The sequence below is a fragment of the Synchiropus splendidus genome, chromosome 1 (genome assembly GCF_027744825.2).
Source record: "Synchiropus splendidus isolate RoL2022-P1 chromosome 1, RoL_Sspl_1.0, whole genome shotgun sequence".
NCBI lineage: Eukaryota > Metazoa > Chordata > Actinopteri > Syngnathiformes > Callionymidae > Synchiropus > Synchiropus splendidus.
In genome coordinates this window covers 23066322-23085284 of record NC_071334.1, presented here as the reverse complement: position 1 = coordinate 23085284, position 18963 = coordinate 23066322, and the positions used below count along the sequence as shown (strand labels likewise).

General features: G+C 42.0%; 1 protein-coding gene across 3 annotated transcripts in view; it reads left to right on the top strand.

The window, feature by feature from the left end:
* nlgn1 (neuroligin 1) overlaps positions 1-18963 on the top strand; it is a 211653-nt gene that overhangs the window by 162065 nt on the left and 30625 nt on the right. The window lies entirely within an intron of this gene.

Genomic DNA, 18963 nt, shown 5'->3' with positions numbered 1-18963 from the left:
TAGATATATTTTAGATATTTCATATATAAACACTTAGATTTAGCTTATCTTATGAAATTATCCATTCAGGGGAAACGGCTATACCTTAAAGGAGGGCTGGCATTATTTCATGTCAGACCCATTTCATAATTATGATTCCGGGTTTCTCACCTTCAAGCTCTCACCTCAGACAGTGAAAGTTTATTGTATCAATTTGAAAGAGGGAGTCGTTGTTTCATTTGGTTAGCCATCCTCCTTTTGTCCAAAACATCCTTTTGAGGTAGTCACTGAAGTCTGTTCACTGCAGTGAGGCTCATGTCCTCAGAAGAAAGGGTCGATGAGACGCAGAGAGGAGTATCTCTTTTGGACAGATTGAGGTTTTGCCTTGTTCATCTCCAGAGATTCAGCTTCCTTACATACCTCTCTGAAGGTAAAGGTAATTAGGCTTGACATGACATCTGGACGCCGTGGTCCATCTCCTCCTCTCTCCTGGTTCGTCCTCAGATTCCACTAATGCCAACTGTCTCTTCAGATCTAAAAATATTGTTCCCTCTCTGCCAAGCTCTCAGTCCTCTGGGTGTTGTCCGTTTCATTGTATGAAAGTGGCTGGCATGATTTTAATTACTTTCAGTTGAAATTACATTTTATCACATTGAGGTTCTGTAAATGTGTGATGTTTACGTTTTCAGATATCTTCAACCATGCGACCACAACCATAAAAATAAAATATACTTGTCAGACAGACTTGTTTCTAGTCACTGCAAAGTGACGAGTGCGATCACTTGAGGACGTTGTGAGTAATTTCAACATGCCTTCTTGTATATACTTGGTGCTGTAAACAAACGTCTTGACTGACTTACTAATGCATCTTTATATTTATTTATTTTGTAAATAAATCACAACAATTGACAATTGCTTGTGCTGTGTGATTTTAGCAACAATCTATTTGCATTTTGGTTTTGTTTTTTTTGTGGAAGATATTTGGATGTTGATGTTTTATGTATATAATATGAAATTAAAAACAAAACATTTTGTTGTTATGAATGATGGACAGGCTTATAGGTAGTCAAACTTTGTAAAATTAAGCATCATTCTTTTTTTTGTTTTCACGATTTTAGTAAACGGTTTTCTCTTGTGTTGCAGGCTTTTGTTCAGAAGTTTATAAGGACGGTGTTTGTATGTGTGAGTTCATGGGCTATTGCGGGTTACGTTCCAAGTGGGTGATGCATTTGAGACTTACCCCTGTGCTGTGCTGTGATCGTTTTGAGTTTGACAGTTTTGAGTTTGTTCCCACTTTGAGAGTACACAAGCGTGTACCGCTGCCTGCAGCTGTACCTGCAGTGTTCCCCAGGGGCGTGACAGCGTCGTCATAATTTTTCATAACCAAAACATGCCAGATTTCCAGCTTCAGTCTCAGCAACAATAACGTTTTCATGTTCTGCTCAAATCAAAGCATTCTAAACTTCTAAGATTGTATAATGCACAGTCTATATACAGTCTGTATGTATAGAAAATCAGGTTAGCAATCTGAGTTCTTTAGCCGTGTTTTGCTGCTGTGGTTGGTTTGTTTGCCTCACCACTGTCTGGCTCTGAATATGACTTGAACAGTGTGTCTGCATGGTTACCACCTTGTATTTAGTTACTGCTGAAATATTTTATTACCTATAGCATTAACTCCTGACAGTCAATGTTATAGGTGAAACGTTCATCTCAACTTGCATTCTTCATAAAAGTCAGTTTCAGAAAAGTCTGTTTGACTCACATCTAACTGCATCGAGTACTTCGTGACCTGAACCCTGGATTTGGTCTTGTGTTGTCCATGATGTGTCAGGGTGTTATCCACTCAACTAAACAAAGGCGACCTCTATTTTCCGCGGCTCCAGAAGTAATGAGCTGCTTTAGAGTAAGCCAAATGAGACCAATGCACCAGTGAGCAGGTAATTCTATGCATGAGTTCCCTCTTGCGCCACCTCCTATGTAATATACGTTTGGCTCGGAAAGTGAGGCTTCTGATTTGGCTCCTGATAAATCTTCCTCTGCTGCCGGATCAGAATGTTTTACTGAGCCAACAGCCGGGGCCAAATCCATTTTTATCTGAGTGCAATTGATGTCACTCCAACTTCTCTGGAAAGTGCCACTGCAGTGGTACCAGATGTGCATTCTTACGCGCACGAGCATCTAGGTTTTCGTGCATTTGCTTGTGTTTATGAGGCAAACGTTGGATCAATATCCACTAGATTACTTTGGCGAGAAACAGATTTCACACTGAGCTGTCTGAAGAGAAACAACCCTGTTATTTGTTGGCCCAAATACTCATAGTCACACACACACACACACACACACACACTCACTTCCGTACTGTGATCCAGTTTCGAGTGTGTAGTATTTTCCACCAAGCTTAACCTTAATCTCATGACCCAACTGAGAGCTGTTTCAAGAAGCTGTCTGCCCTTGCCAACAGTCTATTCACAAAAGTGCTCTCATCTAATGGTTGCACATTAAAGTCACAAAGACCAGCCACCATTACCTCATCTTATGTCACTTACAGGTGGCAGAAGAATGGCATTTATCAATCCTAATGCCCCCACTTTCTAAACTTGGTGTCAAAGCTGACAGGTCCAAGATGGATTCAAAATGATGGATAGTACCGACACTGCGGACTTGTATTTTCCACCTGGAGATTGCCTCACCTCTGAATCTTTCTAGATCTCTACGTTTTCCTTTGACTGATCCAACTGCTGTGAAGGTGTCAGGCTCTTTAGAGTAGATATGGATTAACTAGAACTATTGAAGAACAGACAGACCAGGCCACAGAACTTTATTTAAAGTTCTAAAGAGTTGACTCGACACTGTGACATCCATTGCATGCAGAATTCAGGAATTCAGAACCACCCAAAAGTCTCCTGTTAAGTCCTGCATTATGGCTGTTGCATGTCCTACAACCAATGTAGTGTTCGTGACAAACTCAACATTGGGTTTTCCATCCACATAATGACATAAACCCAGCTTAGACGTGGGTGGCCAATTGTTGACAAATCACATCACAAGAATAATTCAGCTCTGGCCCGCAGTGAATTCATGGCTAACATTGCAGGCTTGATTCCAGATGAGATTATTATCTTTAAAAATATTAATCAAAATAGACAGAAATATATGAAATATGTGTTTTATGTGGTTAAATAAATCACCTATCCCTACTATTACTAATAATACTACGTGCTCGGTACAATATACAGGGTGTCCATAACAATTGGGTACATGGTAAAAAAAAAGAACATACTTGTTAAAAAAAAAAAAAAAATGTATGTGAACCAATAATATTTTAAACATATATATATATATATATATATATATATATATATATATATAGAGAGAGAGAGAGAGAGAGAGAGAGAGAGAGAGAGAGAGAGATTACAGACTCTATGGACACCTTGTATACTCCTACTACTACATATATTTCTTTTGTGTTTTCTGTCCAAAGTATGAAATCTAGCACTGGAGATTGAAAACAAAAAACATGTTTGATTAATAAAAAGGCGGCGCCCATGTCTTGCCATTCAGTGTGCAAGCTACAGTATTTTGGAGACTGCTCAAAATGCAAATATGACCCACAAAAATCAGAATGTGTAATAGAATCATTTGGAAAGAGCCATCTGTTGACATGTCCATCATGTTAAAGGCGTGCTCCATCAAGCCCACTTTTCCAGCGTGCTAGTGGGACACAGCTGCTCTCTGCAATAGCTAATGAGAAGGGTTTGCTTTTCACCTGCACGCACATGTGGGCTTCCGTGTTAGCGCTGTGCAATTTAACCGTCTCTGTTATTTGTACACCGAGGGTCGAGACCAGCTTGTAAATTCGCATCTGTGCCGCTGCATGTAATTACAGTTCATCTGTGGTTAACCTGTAAACATGTCAACCTTCCCCAGCAGATAAAATAGAGTTAAGCAGTAAAACACTAACCAGACTGAGATGGCGTTGGCTCATTGAAGTCTGATGTCATAATGAGGGTGAGATGTGTTCATTGTCAATCATGAGGAAGCTGAGCTGTGACTGCTTTTGCAATATTTCAAGATCTGACGCATTTTCACACATAGAATCAGATGAACTCTTTTTTTTACAAGTAATACCAGCTGGCACTTGAACACCCTGAATTACCTTTATTCCTCAAAAGATGGTGACCAGTCTGTTCGAGTGAAGACAAGAAAGGCCCATTCTCTTCCAGAGATCTTTGTCCCGGAATGAAATACGAAAATAAATAAATAAAAAATACTTGAAGGCAAAACAACGGCTGAAGTTCACCGCAGGGTGTCTGGACTCTCCCTTTGAGGAGCCCATTGAAAGAAACCAGCTTGAGCAGCCAGCTAGAAGGTATCTTGGATGCATCCCTGGTGAGCTCAGGGTTTGTGCAGCATGCTTCAGGCCCATGGACAGCGTGCGCAGAGAGCATCCTGAGATTCAAGGTCAACGGAAGATACCGGAGGACAGCAGATGGCACTTCGCGAGCACTATCACATATGGGAAGTAGATTTTTCTGGATTGGTATCTTCCAACATCTCAGTGAGTAGATGATGCGGATGAAAATCATTCAGCTATACATCATGCAAAATGTCTGAGTGGAAATAAAACCAAGCATTATGGTTGCTATAATTCTCTCTCTCCCTCACTAACCAGAGAAGAACAGTTTGGCCTCACAACCTCACAACCAGAAACTACTTTAAATCAGATGGCTGTATACTTTGGGTAAAGAAAAATACATTCAAACTTCGAACTCTTTCGGTGTTCTGCCTTTCCTTTTCTAACAAGCATCTTTGAACAAGGATGAAGTGAGCGAGCACCATCTGAGGATTCTGTTGTCCTCAAGAATTTGTTCAATAATTCAACTATTAAAAACAAAGAAAATGAAGCTGCTTGAACTTGCTTAGGTTTGGAGGTGAAAAAAATAAATAAATGGATTCTTGTGAGTCTAACAACAACATAAAAGAAAAGTGTAAGCTGTTGTTTTGATAATTGCTCTGTACACTGGCTGTAAATAATACATGAAATAAAGAATTTACAATAAGATGAAGTGCCAGCCCAGATGGGCACTGCTGAAAAAAACAACAGCACCGCTGTGAAATGGAAAAGCCTGAATAAACAGTCTCAGCATAGACAAGTGTGAGGTGAGAGCCGCGGCAGTGAGAACCAGCAGGATTAGCCTGAAAGTGAGGGATTAGCTGTGTTGTAAGAGGACGCGGAACGGAGCATGGAGAAGCCTGCTGTAGCCGGAGGGGTTACTGGGATCCTGCTAACAGATAGCTCAGAGCTACCAACTGTGTAAGCATGCTATTGTGTGTTACATCACATGTACAGGCCACGCTGGACAAGGTCTGATTGTGTGAGAAATGTTTTTGTTTGTTTGTTTTCTGATGCTGATCCTGAAGTATCAGCATATTTTGCACATTAAGTGGACGCCACCAATCCACTACAAAAAAAGAGTAGAGGGTCTTAAAATGTGCTGGTCTCTAATGAACCTTTTTCTAGTAAAAGAGGTGAAGTGGGTTGTTATGTGCTATTGACACACACACACACACACACACACACACACACACGCACGCACACACACACACACACACACACACACACACACGCACACACACAAACACACACACACAAGACGGCTGGAGCTGTGCCCAAGATCCTCTCTGCACCCCTTGTTTTTTTTTTTTTTTTTTCTTAAAAGAAAAGCTCAATTTCAACCACAGACTGGAGTCTAAGGTGGAACACTCATCGGTTCTTCATGCAGCTGTGCTGCAGGACAGAAGTCAGAGCCCATCGCTTCTGTTCGGAAGTCTCTGAATTGGCTCCTAGTTAATGATAATGCGCTGCCATCCCTGGGGTGACTTTCATCACGCAACAGTCATGTGTAGAAACTAAGGGTGGGATTCGATTTAAAAAAATAATCTAGTTAATTTGTGATGACTTAATCTCAATTAATCGCAGTTTAATGGGATAAGAATATTTGCCACAAGAAGCCACATTTTTCAATTTCAATGAATTTGGTATATTACTGAATCAAATGATGGACCCATACACACATTTAAACAACAAAATATTGTTTGTTTTGCATCAGTTTGACAATGGCACAATAAATCGCCTTATTTGAACTGAAGCTCTTTTAATGTCTTGAACATAATTGTATAAGAATTGCAATTTTATCACATTAAATTATATATAATATTAATGTAATTCTTTTGTTGTTGTAATGAATTAATCGTAATAATGTTGTAATTATTTCATCATAATTAACGCGTTTAAGTCCCACCACTTGTAGAAACATATTGACTAGATTCTGCTTTATTGTCCTCCCACTTCCATGTGCCTGGTTCCGTCGAGGTTTCTGCATCAACAAAGAGACACTTCTCTCTTGCCAGAGTCGTTTAATGCTTCCTGCAGATAAGATGAGCCGCTTGATTCAGTTGCCTGTGTGTTGTCCAGCACATGTGGAGGTGTACATTTTATTTGGAAAGCTCTTTGATCTCCATCAAATTGAGCAAATAGCTTGCCTGTTGGTGCTGCCAATTCCTCAAACGCTTTATGGATTAAATGAGCTGTGGGAAGGAAACGTATCAGTATGAAGGGTTTGATGCCTACTGTGCATTTACTTGCCTTCTTTTACCTGCAAAGAGTGGATCGGTCTGGGAAAATTAAACAATGTTTAATAGTAAGTAGTAGATCAATTTCTGAGGGTTTTTTTTTTTTCTTTTTTGTCTGTGACAGGCGAGAAAGTTGGGAATAGGAGATGGACTATTTTCAAGTCAACAGCCAAGATATTTTTCATTTTTCAATGAAATATATTTTTCATGGCCAACAATATCAATGCACCTTAACTAGCTTTTTTTTTAGCTTTATTTTCCCCATTCCCTTTTTGAAATATACTAATGACTGTTAAAGCTTTTAAAAGAAATGGCAGAACACAGTGAAGGCAGTTGAGCGAGGGACATTGCAGCTGAGTCTTTAAAGTGCGGGCGAACACGCCAGGACTGCATTGATATTCTTATACGATGGATGAACTCTGCCAGTATTTTCGCAAACATATTAGGCCTAATTGAGCACTCGACGCTTTTGACCTTGGCAGCAAATGCTGAAACATGGAAAAAGCCAGCAAGCTAGTTAGCTTATGGCTGTTTTACTGCCGTTGTGCTCACTGGTAAGTGGTGCCAACATGGATTCTGCTGTGCATCCATATGAGGAGGAAATGGAGCAGCCAGGAGGAGAGATGGGTGTCTCAGCAGCATTTGCGGTCCAACTTTGGGATCTCGATGGCGTCTCCAGATGATGAATAATTCTGCATTCCGGGTTCCATGAGTGGTGTTTGGCATACGCACTGCATCCTCCCAAACAATGCACACACTTGCTGTCACAAAGCAGAACACATACTTGGACTCAAACGCTGTGGATTCTTCTTAAGGTATCATTAATTTGAATGCTGGGGTGGTCAAGTGTGTGTAAGTGAAGGGCAGTGAACGAGCAGCTCCTCGACTAGTTTATGCTTGCAATTGAATACAAAAAAAAAAGAGAAAAAAAATGTCCGTCTAGTCTTGCTCCTAACTGTTGCACCTGAACAATTTGCCCTTTCATATTATATTCCAAAGCAAGGGATGAACAAACAAACGAATCAATGAACTCGAAACCGAAACAGACCACACGGTGCAGGTGTCACTGGACAGTAACCGCTGGCAAATGTCAGAATTGCAGGTAGGGTCAATTAAATGGAGTGTTTTTTTATTGTGTCAGTTGTGGCTGCAGCTCGCTCGCATCACCTCAATTTAGAAATCTCTCCTCAGTAAAGGTCAGATGCCGTGGTTTTGCTCCAGCTACAATGTTTCTGTGGAAACCGTCTTAAGATCTCTGTGGCTCTTCTCCGCTGTTAATAAATAATAGGATACTATTTGTGACGCATTTGTGGCTTGCAAGAAGTCTTTCAGTTTCATGATCATAAGTCAATTGTGTGAAAACAAATACAAAAATACAAACTAACTAAAGCGGCATTTGGATCGTTTAACCAAGAGGGAGGTTAGGATATGTTTTCATTTTGGTTTGTAGATATTGGGTTGTGATTTGCTTCCTATTTGTCTCTCTACAGTGCAACTTGCTTGACTCTGGGCTTTGCCTGCTGCCTCTGAAATGAGCAGTTTTAGCTCATCTCTTGTAAGTGACTGAATGGTTCTATTGGCCTGTTTAATCAGATGGTGAGCGGGGGTGCTTGCTCCTGTTGCAGATCCCGAGTGTTGGAATGATCAGCCTATTGCCATGCAAACTCAACATGGCCTTGACCAAATGCACTTTGCTTTGGTTTAAATATTAGAGAAGAAGACACTGTCTAGCTGGGATAAAGCCCTGCTTTTTTCTGCCTAGTTCAAAGCAAACAATGTGATAGTTTCTTGCTCTTTTGGACCACTGCTGTCTGCTGTGCTGAATAAAAGCATCACCATCAAGTGGAATGGTATGTATTGGTATTTTGTGATTTATTTTTTATCATACCCCCAACAAAACAACATTGAACTGTCAAGGTTATTTTTTATTTATTTTTTTACGGTGGGTAATTTTTCTACTGGCATCAAATGAGAATACTAACATCGCTGTCTTAAGTAACTTTATACTTTTGCATGTACCCTGAAATATACAAACACTGTGTGACGGTCTGGTGACGTGAGTCTAGCTGTAAAGAATGACATTTCTTTGTACTCTTTGCAAAGACATATTTTGATCAAGCTTTTTCATATGGATTTAAAAAAAAAACCCTCCAGAACGTTTGTTTTGCATTGATGACTCCATAAACGTTTGTATTTGCTTTGGCCTGACATGAAATTTCAACATCTGTCTCACCCGGGATCATTTGAGAAGAGCACTTTTCTCCTCACTGTTTTTCTGGCCTGTCCTCTCTCGCTCTGACTCTGTAAATTAAAGAGGCTTTTAGCTCGCGAAAGAGAGCTGTCGGCCCAGCTGTCCATTTTAGCATTAAACAAATTGTCCGTCCGCGCGCCGGCGTAGACACACACGTGTGCATGCAGGCACATACGCACACAGCGGCCTATTCCGCTTCCTGAGAAGGTCAAATGTTTGCCGTGGCCAAATGACATCGGCTGAGGATCTGTAAATTACAGCCATGCAGGAGGGAGCCCGACCACCCAATCAGACAATTAACTGGGCTCTGTAAAGGCCAGTGCAATTTCATCACAGGAGCGCACGCTCGTGCACACATACACACTCGGGCATTCAATGCAACTGATTGGATTCATTCTGAAGCAATTCCGTTGATCGCTTCTTCTGCAGGCAACACGTTGCTAAAGGTCTATCTCGATTTGTCTGAGCAGAGAATTTTTAAAACCAAATGGTACTGAAATGCGAATATGTTTCGGGCGGCCAAAACGGTGCTCATACTGAAATAAAGCACAGACATCCCTGTAGACATACAGCCATGCGTCGCTGTCTGAGTTTCAGTTGGGAGAATTGTCACCCCGGATTGTGTTGTTTTAAAGTTCAACAGTGCCGACGCTGGTCAGTCATGAAAAACATTGTGTATCCAACTCTATTTACACTAAACAATATAATATAGAACAAAGGTGTCTGCACGAGTAGCAGCCAGTTTGGCGGGTCCTGCTATTTCTGAGCTTTTTCCGTTTTTGTTTCATCTGCTTCTGTATTTGTGTGTTGTTTTTGTGTGTATAGACGGTGATACTCTAGAGTCCAGACACTCTGCTCGTTGCCATTGTGCCATTGTCCGGATCACAGATAGTATTTCATGCTAACCCCACACTAGTGAAGTGGTCTAGCTGGTGTTCCGGTTCTGAGCTGAGAGGAACAGACTGGAGAGTCACGCCAGGGTTGAGTGTGGCGGGGATGAGGTCTGTTTGACATTGTGGGGTCATTATGTTAGTTTGAAGCATATTTCATTGTTTTGTTTTGATGCGACTTTTTTCTTTTTCTACTGTGTTTTTCTTTGTTTTAATGTTGCTTGTGAGATGCTTTGTGTATGTCTCTATTGTTTAATCTGTATACAATCCGTACTAACCAAAATTTCCCCATTGTGGGAAGAATAAAAATACAACAAACAAACAACAAAAAATAATACCAGTTGGGATGTGACATTCTCTGCCTCCGTTCCCCCATGTTGTTGTTTCACTGTAGTAAATAGTGATGCTGCTGTATAGTAAATCTATCAGTGTTCCTGGAGCATTTGGCACAACTAGTGCTGTTATAGTGGGTTACTGTTATGAGTTATGATTCTGCCGTAAAATTATCGCAGGTGTAACAACATCTTTTGTGTTGAATTTGAACGTGCATGAAGAGCGAAAAGTCTTATAACATTAAAGTAGCAGCACATCTCCTGGGCCAACCTTTCTTTCACTGTTCTATTCAAGGGCGTGCTTTCGTCTGCTCTCATTTTCACCTTGGAAATGATAACTTTGTCCGAGTTGGAACGTTCTTTTCAAGGTCTCGACTCAAATGAGTACTGTCTTGTTTAGTCACGGGAAACACACAATTTGTTTTCTTGTTTATCAACGACTCATTTGCAGCTTCTCTCTGAGGTGAAAAACAAAACAAAGCCGGCGCAGATTGCTTTTGTCTATTTTGGAGGATTTTGCGCTTTAAGTCGCCTGCAGAGAGATCAGACAGGTGAGGACGAGGATGGGGGTAAAGAGAGAAGAGATGTGGTGTCACAGAAGATGTGACAAATCTCCTATTTTCGGAGCCTCTGATTAGAGGAATCATATTCAATCAGAAAAAAAGAGACTGTGTTGCTGAGGCAAATGAGAAGTGGCTGAAGTCAGACTCCAGCATGACAAATAATTCGAGTGTCTGAAAGTCATAATGTGACAAAAATAACCACCAGCCATAACTGGAGTTGAAAACGCTTTGATCTGAACATGATCTGTTTACGACCCTTTTATATTTTAATATTTGATCGGGCTCATCAACAATTAATAAAGCACTTTCCAAGATGATTCTTTTCAGTGTGTGAAATCTTTATATTTCATTAAGTTGCTGGAAAATGTGTTAATGTCAATGCAACAATTTATATTGATAAATCACTCCAGTGAGGCGAAGCACATTTTAATCCTTTAATTTTCTGCCATTATGCTGTTGTAGACATTATTGTCATCCTCATTCTAAATACATGCTGGAGGTGAAGTGAATCAGTACATCTGCTCAGAAGTCAGGACAGAGAAAAGTACTGAACTGGATTTTTTGGCCTTCATTTTTTGGTACGCCATTGCGGTCCCATTTCTTACTGTCATCTTGGATGTTTTAGTATAACCTGCTGTTCCTGGAGTTGGCACACCAAAGAGCCTTCCCTTCAGACCAGAACCAGAACCTACTGTCAAAACAACTCAGACTGCGGAATTTGTGAACAGCCCTAGTTGTTTGTGGTTTATTTATTTCTTAGTTACTACTGTATTATTGTTTATTTTTGTTATCTTCATTATTATTATTATTATTATTATTATTATTATTATTATTATTATTATTAGTAGTAGTAGTAGTAGTAGTACAGAGGTACTATATATGAACTACAGTGGTACCTTGGTTCTTGACCACAATCCGTTCCAGACGGCTGTTCAAGAAGCGATTTATTTGAAATCTGAATTGATTTTTCCCATTACATTTAATGGAAAACGAAATATTGCGTTCCAAGCTTTAAAATAGGCTTTTGTAGGAGTGAATGTAGAGTGTCTGCTGCAGGTGCGCTGTTCCTCTATGTGTGTGGCCGCTGCATGTGGGAGGGGTTGCCGAGTGAGTGACGTCTCTCCAGAAGTGAAGAGGTGCCCGGTGCGTGTCCAGCTCTGAATGTGCGCTTCTGTGCAGTTTGGCTGTGACAAAGTCATAAACCAAGTAACGCTCTGTCCCAGACTCGCCTCATCCCTGTCCCAGCTCCAGCCCACAACAGGACATCAAACCCTGGAGTGAGCGCTCCAGCCTCGGAGGTGTGGAGAGCGAGCACCTCCCCTGTGACACTCTACCACGGTCCAGTGTGGAGACAGGAAAGGTTTTACCCCTCAATATGAAGAAAAAACAGTCAGTAAATGTAGTTAACGGGACATGTCATCATACAGAGGCTGCGTTAAACACAATAACAAAGCGCATCGTGGGTCAGCTGATCGGTCCACGCACGTTATGTTTTTTCCGGCTTTTTTCGGGGGCGTTCGAGTTCTGGATTTTCGTTCGAAATCTGAATAAAAAACAATCTCGAAATTTTTGTTCAAACTCCGATTTGTTCGAAGTCTGGGACGTTCAAAAACCGAGGTACCACTGTATTATGTTTTGTTCATTATTGCACGTTCCATAGCACATAGCACACCTTACTGACCTTGGCAACAAAGTTGATTTTGAGAAAAAAAAATGTTTTCCAAAACTATTTTTTCAGAAATTAGCTCATTGAAATGAGTACATTTTAAACACCTGAGGTCAAATCTTGAGAGGGGCGGGGAACGAGTGATGAAAACCCATATGGTGGCTTTTACTTTAAATACAAAAGAAAGAAAACCTGGCTGTCCTGTGAACTGACATGATCTTGTTTTGCATGAAATGTTCCATGATTCTCCTGTCCTGTGTGTGTGCGCGTGTAGAAAGTGTGTTAAGCGTGTGAGGTGGTCAGGGCGCTGATGTGCAAGAAGAAGCTCAGGCTGCTGTTAATGGACAGCTAATATCATGAGTGAACGGTAAAAGTGGAGGTTGCTTCACGCACAGATGGAAAATCAATAGACTATTAGAGTGTACAGGACAGGAGGGACACGGCGGGAGGTCGGGGGGGCAGAGCAACCCTGTGTGTGGGAGCAGGGCGATCTAGAGGTAGAGCCATAAATCTTCTGGAGTGAGCTAAATCATCAAGCCATTTTGGTGGTAACCTTTTTGTAATTGCATTATAAGGTTTGTTTTAAGCACCAACAGATGAAAAGGGATAAAACAATTTGTGCTGCTCAGTGTCAGCAAACACTGTTTTAGTCTGGTTTTCCGATGAGGGGAGTCATGGCAGCAGAAAGCCACTAAATACAAATAAAAAGGACGGAGGTTAATAGTAAGACTCTGGCGCAGAGGAAATGAGAGCGCCTGCTGGAGGGCAGCAGCCGTAATGAGGGAATGAGGGTCCGGCTTCTTTCTCCGTCCGCTGGCCTCCACCGCCTCTAGCTGGCTATTAGCAGCTGCGGCACGACCACAGAGCTTGGTGACAGTCAATTAGAGCTCTTTATCTAGGATGCCTGCATCTTTCTCCCCTATTTCCTGCTCCCTTTACTTTCTTTAGGACGCATTCTTGCCTTTCATTCCCCAAGTTGCGCCTTTCCTGCCCTCGTCTTCAACGGCACAAAAGCCGCATAAAGAAGCTCCTGACGGCTACAGCTAGTCGGCCTGAACTCTGTCTACTGGGTAACAATATTGTCTGCCTTCGTGATAGTGTGATATTTGCCCAGAACTAAAAGGGCTCTAAAGAGGGGCTGAAGGCTCCGCTGTAACTCCAATTAATGTTTGTAAAGTCAAGCGTGGGCTATGTGACTTCCCTTTGGCGACCATTGCACTTCCAATCAGAGAGAGCAGCCTCTTCCTTGCTGTTGTGCAGGCGTCGCTGCAAACTTCCGCGTGGACGAGAGAAAGAAGTACCAATGATCTAAAACACTTAGATCAAGATAAACTCTCCCAAGTTAGCAGCTGTGACTTCAAGAAGCGAAGCAAGATGAGCATTCTGTACAGTTTGGTTCAGACGTTACTAACATATTCCAGCATCCACATTGCAATCCAGTCGAGGCAACTGAGTATTGGAAGGAGCCACTTTAGGTGTGTTAGTGTTGTAGTCAAAACCAACCAAGACCAAGACATTATCAAGACTGGAGACTATCAATAAGACTCAGATAATATTCATAGGAGTCTGAAATGAGCCAGAGTGGCTGCAGTGGATCAGTTGCAGACCCCTGCTACACAACTAAACTCAACAATAACAACAGAAGACTAGGTAAAGCATGCGTGTGAGACCGAGACGAGACCCTAAACCGTGTCTTGAGACCAAGTCAATCTCAAGCACTACAACACTAATGTATAAGCTCGGATTGTTGAAAGGCTCCAACATACCAATTACACCTCAGAGAAGTCACCAAGCATTTCATTAAAAACAAAAAAAAAAAAAAAAAAAAAAAGACATTGGTGGGATTTCTGTTTTCCGTGGATTATGCAGAGTCTCATGGAGTATTTACATGGGGGGGAATCAAATTCTGACTCTGGGCTCCAGTTTCAAAAGTAGTGGGATTCAAGCATTGTTATCGCTATGAAGGAATGCATCAACAGTCATAAATGGCGAAAGAAAAACCTCATGAGTGTCGCGTAAAAACAGACAAAGGCCTGAATACGGCCCCTGGGCCACACTTGGCCCGTGTCTGAATTAACCAGCTCTGTCATGTATTTCCAAGCAGTGAAACAATAAACAGTAGTGGGCTGTTTGCTCCTTGTTTTAGTTCATGTGCTCGTGTAATCTCCTCATATGAGAAATCAGATACATTGGTTGTAAAGCAGGTTTCATGTCAAATGAGGATAAGATTCAGACATTCTTAAGCCGCTTCATTTCATAAGGACATTATACTTATTACCAGCGTGAGTGTCTGTGTTTTTATTCTAGGTGTAACTGCCAGATGGTGAGGGGGCCGTTAGAGCCTGAAGAGAAAATTCAATCATTAAATAATTAGATTTTGCACAATTTTATGGCCCACGCTTATGGCTTATAATAATCAAGACAAAATCCAGGACATGTGAAAATAATCCTTGAGGTGTCTCTGTCCCTCAGCACTGTCTGGATTTAGTATAGTCTTTTAGTATGTGTGTATTGTATGAGCGTGTGGGCGAATGTTCAACCTCAAACACTGCTTTGTCTCCTGCACACACTGAAGGAAGCAGTTCATAGCAGTTGCTGTGTCGATGATATCAGATCTCAGGTCAACTGTCCTAAATGTTATAGAGTTATAATTTTGAGATTAAACATTAAAGGTCTGAATGTGGTCGTCGACTGTATATTGCTATCCTGGCAGAGTTACTACCTGCACTGAAATTAAACTAAATGTGATGTCTGTCATTCGCCAACTGAAATACAAACTGAAGCCTCAGAGTGTCTTAGCTAATAAATGGATTAGTGGAGACGTGTGACCTTGGGGGCAGTTCATCTCATTTAATTTAGTAGCGTTGTCCATATTTGCGTCATTTAACTCTCATTTGACCAGTTAACTTTGCTTTACTATTGGAATTTTTCAAACATGATATTCAGCCATCTCTTATTACCTTTGTCCCAGCCTGCTCAAGTGATTCAATGAGGGCCATGGTTGCTGTCCGGGAGTTGTTCCTGACAGATTTTCCTAGCAACCTTCTGCTTCCTGCCACATCCAGTGTGGTTTTTAGCAGTGTTGATGATGCTCTGGACTGTTGAGTCAGGGACGTCATACTGCTTGTAACCTTTTCCTTTACTGTGGGCCTGCACAAGACGCTGATCCTCACTGAGCTCCTTCTTCTTGGCTTTAAAGTTTCGAAAATGACAACGACCAGAACATTGTTCCTCTATTTAAACTCTTCTGGAAAGACACTATTTTGACCATTGCTTAACAAATGGTCAACAAAGAAAGACTTTATTCCATGGGAACATCTTGCAATAACTACAGAAAACAAAGAATGACCTGTTTTTCTGAGATTTTGCTGGGTGCATGAATAATTCTGAACAAGGGTGAAAATAACTTTTGGCCATATGTTTTCTTGTAGAAGTAACCTTTAGCCACTCATGTTTAGGTTTGTAACATAAGGTACAGTGGAATTACCAGTACAATAGCTTTTGTAAACGAAGAGTCTAAAATACAATGCTCTTTGTGTGTTATATATGCCAAACTATACACTCTATATATTTATAAAGCACATTACTATATAAAGCACATTAAAAAATGTGGTAAAGTCATATTCACATTTTCTGCAGATCTTTGGTTATTTATTATTTATATTGAGAATAGAATGGAACTACATAGGATCAAAGAAGTCATCTTAAGCTCATGATGACAGTATTTCATCGAGCAATGGTGTAATGTCGGATTAAATCCATAACACCATAACTTGGTCCACGCACTATTAGAGAGGTGTTATTACCAGCCCAACCACAGCGATGGGGCTGTCACACTAACAATGCAGACTGTCACTTTGGCCCCACCAGTCACAGCTGGGTCAGCAGGCTGAGGAGAGACAGGTGTCGGCTGCGTGCTTGATTCTGATGTTCTGGTGAGAAGCGAAGGTGCATCCAGAGCTATGTGGGTGTGAGCTGACACATATCTTCCCTTGGGTCTGTGAACAATGTCAGTATCCTTCAAGAGGATAATATACACCATTCCTCCCTCTCTGACTTTCTCTCCCAGAGAAAGTCCAGTTACATTGGCTCACAAAACACCTCCTCACTTCATCGTCTGATGTGTGCGGCAGAGAAACAGCGAATGTCACAGCTATCACAAAAGCTGTTGTCTCTGGGACAATAGCAGCCACCCAATTAACCTTTCGACGGAAGGAAGTCACAGGCATGCACACACATATTCACACTCTGTGCCACATATCAGGGACAGGTCAGTGGAAACACTGCGGTATACTGTTTCATACTTCTTCCTCAGTAAGATCAAGATGGAAGATTCTAGGTTAATGGAAACAGTATTACTTCTCTTTTCTTTTGTCAGACAACCAGAGATGGCGAGTGACTTGCTCACTTCTGTTTTCGGGTAAGATCACCAGCAGCTCATGAGGTCCAAAAGGCCATTAACAAACACTTGAAGACATGAGCACATCACTTCTGATCAGTCTGCACTTCACTGGCACAGTTCATTTTAGGGCCATGTTCAAACTTTTAATGTTTGTTTTTCAAGTCGGTCACAGCCTTGCTCATTTTTATCTGTCGGAGACTTTAACGGCCCGGCTTCCTGGCTGGGTTTTGTGTATCACTGCCCGGCTTTTGTTAACAGTGGGGCGTCAGTTCTGTTGTTGTTGCTTTTTTCCAGGTTGCAGAGTATGTTGCACCCAGCCAGCCACTGCACCACAAGTTAAATAAAAGTTAGGATGGTTCATTTCATTCTTTCACTTTGACTCCTCTCCCTACATATTGTTTGTGATATTTACACACATTGTCCTCCTGCTTATGTGTTTTACGTGCCCGATGGTCGTAGTGCTTGGCAATGAATAAATATTGATAGCAAGAGCGTGACTTCTGATAAACCGTAACAAAGAATCAAAGCTAAAATGACAAGCAGGCATTCTTGGTACTCTGTTTCTGATTCTTGAGTAAAAAGGCTTTGACCCTTTGACGCTGACCTGGTCGCCAATTTCAGTTATTAACCATTTATTTCCTGACTGGTGAGTGAGGATTTGATAATATAACATTTTCATTCATCTGGTGAAGATTAAAGGACACCTTGAAACACCATACAATTTCCCTCGAATGTGGACTTGTGGTTAGCCTCATAGCGTAATTGCTGAAGTCGCGATATCTGCCGGACTTTACGATCCTAGCCCTGCTGCGTCACACTGGCTTATTGGCTATTTCCTCAGACTTTATCCTGACAACCTCCCTCATCAGTAGACAGTGTGAAGTGTGAACAGTGTGCAGACATTTAAAAGAACTTGGAAAACAAACACAAACGTTATCGTAGTATTTTATGGAAGAGATAAATTGCCCAAGTCACTTTTGTTATGCAATCAGTGCCAATGTTGCATCTTACTTTTTGGGGAACTTGTTCGCACTTGTGGTTGAATCTTCTGTTACAATATTATAAGAAAATACCTTCACCTTCTTCTGCCGCTTATCCGGGGTCGGGTCGCGGAGGCAGCATTCGGAGCAAGGAAGCCTAAACTTCCCGGTCCGCACAAACCTCCTCCAGCTCCTCCCGGGGGATCCGGAGGCGTTCCCAGGCCAGACCGGAGACATAATCTCTCCAGCGAGTCCTGGGTCCTCCCCGGGGTCTCCTCCCGGTAGGACATGCCCAGAACACCTCCCCAGGGAGGCGTCTAGGGGGCATCCGGATCAGATGCCCGAGCCACCTCAGCTGGTTCCTCTCGATGTGGAGGAGCAGCGGCTCCACCCCGAGCTCCTCCCGGATGACCGAACTCCTCACCCTATCTATAAGGGTGCGCCCAGCCACCCTGCGGAGGAAACTCAACTCAGCCGCTTGTATCCACGATCTCATCCTTTCGGTCTTTACCCAAAGCTCGTGACCATAGGTGAGGGTGGGAACGTAGATCGATCTGTAAAAGGAGATCTTTGTCTTGTGACTCAGCTCCCTCTTCACCACGACGGTCCGATACAGCGACCGCATCACTGCTGCCGCTGCACCAACCCGTCTATCAATCTCACGCTCCCCTTTTCCCTCACTCGAGAACAAGACCCCGAGATACTTAAACTCCACCACTTGTGGCAAGAACTCTCCACCGACCCGGAGCGAGCAAGCCACCTTATTCCGGTTGAGAACCATGGCCTAAGAAAATACGAATGTGTTTATTTTCCTGTTTTCCAAAAACATTTAAATATGACTGAATGAAAGTCTGCCATCTGAAACACACTCGTGTACAACTCGAGGGGGGAATGATGCAGAGTTTGAGCCTTAAGCATTTTAGGGAGACCTTGGTGGTCATTCCACTCAAACTGTAGATGTATGCAAATGTGGTAAGTGTGTGTGTGTGTGTGCGGTGCTACAGGAAGAGGAGCAGGTGCTCTAATGGGCTGCCAGCTGTTCGGGTTAGCAGGGACACAGTCGGGAGACAACACACACACACACACACACACACATGCATATGCAAATGTGAACCGCGAGTTTTACTTTGTGTTCTCTTGGTCGCCCGGTGTTGCTGTGAAACAGGTTAGCGGCCAGGAATGATTAAGCTTCAGTCTCATCAGTTGCCTCGGGAAATGTATTACAAACGGCACTAACCACACGCGCGCGCACACACAATCAGATATG